We start from the raw sequence: 6,738 nt of genomic DNA, 5'->3' as shown, positions 1-6,738 counted from the left end.
AAAGCTAAAACGGAACAAGGAAAAATCCGTCCCAAATTACCATCTCACCTTTCCCGGTGTCCTTCTCTGATTTCTGGCTGTCCTCAACAATTGTAGTTTTTTTCAAAGTAAGTCCGGGATCAGTAGTATAGGTAACTGAGGCGAGAGGATCGCTTGAGGCCAAGAGTTGGAGACCGGCCTGGGCAACATAGCAAGACCCCCATCTCTACAGAAATAAAAAATTAGCCAGATGTGTGGCACACACCTGTTGTCCCACCTATTTAGGAGGCTGAGACAGGTGGATCGCTTGAGTCCAGGAGTTCCAGGTTACAGTGAGCTATGATTGAGCCACTGCACTCCAGCCTGGACAACAAAGTGAGACCCTACCTTAAAAAAAAAAAAAAAGTAGCATAGGTAAGTGGTGCAGCCATGAAATCAACACTCTCAAACTTGAGAGAACACCCAGCACTCGTTTACATTTGAGCTTGGTTCTCACTCACTGTGTGGCCTGGGCAATTAATTTAACGCTGTTAGGGGTTAGCTTTCTAGTATCTAATAAGGCTGATGTGTCTGATTGGCAGGGTGGTTACAAAAAAGAGATGATGATAGTAATAATAATAATAATAATAATAATACCAGCTAACATGTACTAATACTTACTGTGTGGTACCTGAAGTATTTTATCATCTTACCTAATGAAGGCAGTATAGCATAGAGAGCCAGCCAGACCACCTAAGTTTGACTCCTGGCTCTGTCACTTTCTAGCTAAGTAATTTTGTAAATGTGATTTAATCTCTCTGTGACTCAGTTTTCTCCTCTATATGATGGAAAGGATGATAAGAGCACAGACTTTTTATGCCACAGACTTTTTATGAGGACTGGGTGAGTTTGTGCGTAAGCCTCAGTAAAGCTTAGAACAGGTTTGGCACATAGCAACGCATAACCCATGCTTGCTATCATTACTTCATTTAAAAACACAAGTTACTACCACACCCATGGCAGTTATTTTCTCTTTGCCAAGAAGAACCTCAATTTTGTTCAGATAGCAATGAACCCAAGCCTGGTGGAAGCTATCGTTGGGCCAAGCCAAATGGCATCTCCATTCCCTATTGCCAGACACCGGCTTTCCTAACCCTTAGAGCTGAGGGTGGTCGTGTGGCCCAGTCCTGGGCAGGGAGATGTGAGAAGTCCACTGGAAGGATTTCTGGGAATAAGTTTCCTCCTTGATAACAGAAGCCTCTTGAAGAGAACCCGTTTGCCCTCTTCCCTCACTTCCTCCTCTGGAATACAGTTGTGTGATCTCATCATGCATAGACCCGTGGCAACCGTTCTGTTTCCATGAGATTCAAGATGAAGGATAGAAAGCAACATGCTAAGATTGGTGCAGGGGAAAGAAAAGAGATTCTATGTTCCTGGAGACACCACTGAGCCGCAGACCTTCAACTTTTAAACGTTTTACTAAGTTAACAATAGTTGCCATGGTTTAAGCCACTGTTGGTTGCGTTTTCTGCTACTTGGAACCAAAAGCAAGTCACTCTTTAAGAAATGACAATCACAACTTGTTGGAGCGGACACTAAACTGCAGTTCTTCCTCAGCTGCAGGGACCAGGACGTGGACAAATGCTTGTTCCTCTCACCAGCCTGGAGGACCCCGGCCACAGTCAGGATTTTGTAGCCTATTACAACAGCAAGCCTGGAAGAAAACAGGAGAGGAGGCTTGGACCTCATGAAAACTCTAGGGGCTGCTCTGGCTGAATGGAAATGGATTCTTTTGTGCTGGAAACACACAGAAATGGACAGGTCCCTGTGAATGGGAAAAGGAGCCCTTTGAATGGCTTTCTTATGCTTATTGCAGCAAATGAAAACAAAAGAAAGACAGGCTCCAGAGAAACGTCCTCACAAAAGTGAGGTTAATACCCAGGGAGCCAGGCAGAAGAAGGGGGAAACAGTGCAGTCAGCCCCCTGTGTCCAGAGATTATTCTTTCTCTCTTTTTTTCGGGCCTATTTTCTATCTTGCCCTTCTCTCCCCTTAGGGCATAATCGCTAATGTTGCTCTCAGCCTATTCTGTCTAGTTTATTATGTGTAATTTATTTCTGAATCCCAGCCTCTGCTTGTTCGTCTGTGTGTAACAAGGTTAATGCCTTGTAATGATGCTTTTGCCAGTTCTGCCTTTCATGACAAAATCCGATCTTGATTTCGCTCTAAACCTTGTCTCCCCTTTGGGCTTTCTTGGTTCCCTCAGAGTTGTCACTCTGCTTCTCCTTCCTGCCATGTCTAAGCATAACGTCACGCCTACACGTTTGCCGGCTCTAAGAGGGAAACTTTTCTCAGTTGGAGGAGAAAGCTACCTTGGCTCAAACGATGTTTGGGCTGAAAGAGAGAAAGAGCTTTGGGCCTGATATAGCAAACTGGGACCAAAGCGCCTGAGGTGTGTGTGTGTTTGTGTGTGTACGTGTGTGTGTGTGTGTGTGTGTGTGTGTGTGTGTGTGTGTGTGTGTGCAGGGAGTCATGGGCATATCATGAGGAAAACAATTAGACTTCTTTGCAGCTGCTTCATATGATTTTTCATGGACAATAAATACTCTCCCATTGTGCCCTGCACAACTGCAGGGGGTGCCAGTCATGCATTCCAGGGTGTGAAAGACACCCTCTAGAGCTGAGCCACAGCTTGGCCCTGCCCCTACCATGTGAAAGATGGCCCAGCTCATCGAGGTTCGGGCAGGGTGCTCACAGCCATGCTCCAGCTTTTGCGGCATCATCGGGAGGGAATGGGCACAAAACTGGGGCCTCCAATGTTGAGCACCAAGCAAGAGTCAAGTGTTTTACCCCCAAGGTGCTAAAAGGATTCCTGTATGTTGATTTTACCTTACTAGGTGGGAGGAAATACCAACTGGGTACCTATCAATTTCTTGTACATGACAAAATGCCTTTCTTGGGCAGTTAATTTTATATTCTGTTCCCTTTGGGATCCATTTGTTTTGAAGCAGTTTCATCATTTTCTGTTACTTCCCAAGGGGCCCACTTGTCATTAGGAAACCCCTGAAGGAGCCCTGCACCCAAGTTCTGGCCCCTGCTCTGTGCCTTATAGACTGCTTGATTCCAGCAAGTTAAGTCTCCTGAACCTCAGTGACTGTATCTGTAAAATGGACCTAATAATACCACATGCCCTGCCTCTCAGTGTTGTTGTGAGGTCCAGATGAAATCATGTGTTTGAAAATAATTAGATTATTTTTATCCAGCTAAGGAGATGGAAAGGACAACTATTTGCCCAAGTTGGACAGTGATTTTATTAGCCAGGAAGGCTCAGGTTGCTTTTCTCCATTCTAGTGTATACAGTGTTGACCGGGATCTGACTAAGTTATGGCAGCTCTCTGATCGTCTGAAGGAAGAATTTACACTGGGGACTCAAATGACCAAAAGGAGAGGTTCAAAGTGTGCTTAGGGACACAGCTGGGCAGCCTCTAGACCAGAAAACATCATTGGTGTGCAGCACAGCCGTGGGAAGCATGCAAAGTGGTGAAGCTTGTATTTCACCTCCTTCTACCCTCTCTCCTCCCTCCATGGGCCCCAGTGTCCCCAGCCACCCAGGCCAACCCACCACCAAAGTCCCACTCTGCGAGATTCATCCTTCCTTCTTCCTGCTTTATGTCCCTTCCCCACCCCCACAACCTCCTTCTCCTCCCTATGGCTAATTTCAGTCAATTACTTATAAAAAGACGACCTGACTCAAATAATTTACAAAAAGATATGAATGGCAGATAGTGTGAAACTGCATTTTCCTAGATTCTTTTTTTTATTATTATTATTTTGAGACAGAGTCTCACTGTGTCACCCAGGCTGGAGTGTAGTGGCACGATCTCGGCTCACGGCAACCTCTGACTCCCAGGTTCAAGTGATTCTCCTGCCTCAGCCTCCCGAGTAGCTACAGGTGCCTGCCACCATGCCTGGCTAATTGTATTTTTAGTAGAGATGGGGTTTCACTATCTTGGCCAGGCTGGTCTTGAACTCCTGACCTCATGATCCGCCCACCTTGGCTTCCCAAAGTGCTGGCATTACAGGTGTGAGCCACCACACCCGGCCCTAGGTTCTTAGAATTGAAAGAGACTCAGTCCACCAGTGCTTTTCCAGGAGGAAACAACTGGCATTCTACATGGGATGGCTCCTCATTATGGGAGCTGTCCTGTGTGATGCGGGACTTCTAGCATTCCTGACTCCTGTCCACAAAGCAGTGCCCTCTATTATGTTGACTACTGTGAAAGTCGCTCCCTAACATTTCTCAACATCCCCTAAGTAAATGTCATTATCCCCTGTTAAGAACCACTGAAATCTGTGACATGGTTTCAGAGGTGCTGACAAATGGTTATCTAGACTTTTCTTCCCTCTGGCCCTGCTCCCCATCATGGTCAACAGCACCACTAATCACCCTTGACTCTTCTCTTTCTGTCACTCCCCACATCCAATACATTAAAAATCTCAGTCGAATTTCCCAATAATCTCAAATTCACCTTCTCTATCTCTACAGGCTCTATTCAGCCCAAGTGCCCATTCATTCCCCTCCCGATCTAGTGCAAGAGTCTCTTGGTGTCTCCCTTTTAACTTTCAATTTATTCTCTGTCCAGTAGCCAAAGTGATCTTTTAAAACATGAAACAGGTCCTGTTACTCCCTTGACTAAAATTCTCCAATGGCTTCCCATCACAATGCTGAGAATTGAATCCATATGCCTCCCCAGACTCTCCCTGAGCTGATCCCTGATGACGTCTTCACACCCATTCCTTGCCATTCTTCTCCTCCTGCACTCTGCTTCTGCTCCCCAAGTCCAGTCACTTTCTTTCAGACTCTTGGACACATTACCATCTTTCTGCCTCAGGGCCTTTGCACTTGCTACTTCTTCTAGCCCCACCCCCCTTCACTCCCTTGTAGGCTGGCTCTTTTCAATCTGTCAGGTTTCAAGTTGAATGTCACCTACTCGTGGACACATGACCATAGCTCTTCCCGTTCCTACCTCAGTTTTTATTCTGAATCACAGCACTCCATTTATTTCCTTCAAAATACTTATTATAACTATTGTTTTTAAAAACTTACTGTCTCCCAGTAGACTCCATCTTTATCAGATTGACTATCTACAATAGTATTGTATTCTACACTTCGAATGCAGCATCCACCTCAGCATCTGGCATGGAGTAGGTTGTCAATAAATGCTTATCAAAGGGATAAATAAATACATGGGTCAATGTTTGAATACTTTCAGTCAATATCTCATCAGGCAATTATGATACATTGATAAGTAGGCCTAATCATTACTGAGTTCTTTAATTGAGCCAAGATTTGTCCCTTGTAAATACTGGGCCTTGGTTCTGCCTTGGGGAGCAATAGAAAACCACCCCAGACCTCCCATTACCATGTAAATTGGCCTTCTCTGAATTTCACATCCATAGCTCATTGATAGCTTGTAAGAGACAGTTTCTAAGTCTCTCACCATCTCAGTCCATGAACAGTCAACAGATTCAGTGTACTTAAAATGTGCCTCTAAGAAGTAAACAGAGTACTTTAGGTGTGCTCTGACCAAAGCAAATAATAATAGGATTGTCCTTTCCCATGATTCAAATGCATATTTTTAAGAACATGCCCTATCATTGTGTTCTTTCAAATAAAAGTAGCTGATGGTAGCATGGAAGAATAGAAAGAACAAGTGATTTAGAGTAAAAAATATGTGGTTTCAAGTTCAAACTCTATTACTTATGAGCTGTAAGTGTTTAGACAGTCATTTATCCTTTCTGAGCTTTCTCTACCCACCCATCCACTCATCCATCCACCCATCCACTCATCCACCTATTATTTATGGAGCACTTGCTGTTGACCAAGTACTTGATCTGTAAAATACAGATGGGAACAAACTCCCTATTGTCAAAATAAACCAGTCAAATGAGTTTTGAAATAAAATGTTGCATTTCATGTCATTGGTTTCTGAAACACTTGGTAACTGAAATGAATGGTTAGAGTGGGGCTCCACTGATATCCACAGTTCATGAACAGAATTCAGGGAATCCATGAAACTGGATGAAAAAAAAAATCTTTATTCCAGGGAGCTCTAACTGGAACTTAGCATTTCCTTTAATCACAGATTCAGGCCACAGCAGTATTTACTGAACCTGTGACTTTGTCACCAAAAGAAATCAGATATTTTCATATTATTTGATAGTTGTTGCAGATATCTCAAAGTATCATTTATGCTCATCTCTACTTTGAAATTATGGTAGTTACTGCCTCTAGATCTTGCTATTGAATGTGTTAAGATACATTACTATATCTTTAATTGAAAAAACATTTTGATAGATCGATATATTAATATATTACGTCTATTTTGCAATCCAATGTTTTCATTTCATGCATTAAAAAACATTATTCTGTCAGGGGGTCTACAGGCTGCATTAGAGGTCTACAGCACAAGAGCTCTGCAGGGTTATGAAGAAACATATTGCTAAGTGCGGGGGCTGACACTAGGTTACACCTACAGCCACCAGCTGCTCTAGGCTATTCCCCCCTCTATTGCCTCAGAGAAGCAAGGCTTTGCACTCGGAATCCAATTTTTAAAAGGGGTCAATGATAGAGAAAGGAGCCTCAGGAGAAGACCAAGGGGCGATGATCAGGAACAGCTGGTGTGTTAGGTAACACGCTTCCTCAGTCAGGTTGTGGGGAGACAGGGGATGACAAGGAATCCTGGCTAATTGGGAAGGGAGTCAAAAGGAAATACTCTTCC

General features: G+C 43.9%; 1 protein-coding gene across 1 annotated transcript in view; it reads right to left on the bottom strand.

Annotated features, from left to right (window-relative positions):
* The window catches only part of PLXNC1 (plexin C1), a 159,641-nt gene that overhangs the window by 141,057 nt on the left and 11,846 nt on the right, over positions 1 to 6,738 (bottom strand). The gene's annotated exons all lie outside the window — the stretch shown is intronic.

The sequence above is a fragment of the Gorilla gorilla genome, chromosome 10, assembly GCF_029281585.2.
Source record: "Gorilla gorilla gorilla isolate KB3781 chromosome 10, NHGRI_mGorGor1-v2.1_pri, whole genome shotgun sequence".
Taxonomy (NCBI): Eukaryota; Metazoa; Chordata; class Mammalia; order Primates; family Hominidae; genus Gorilla; species Gorilla gorilla.
This window is presented reverse-complemented; position numbering and strand designations above follow the sequence as displayed.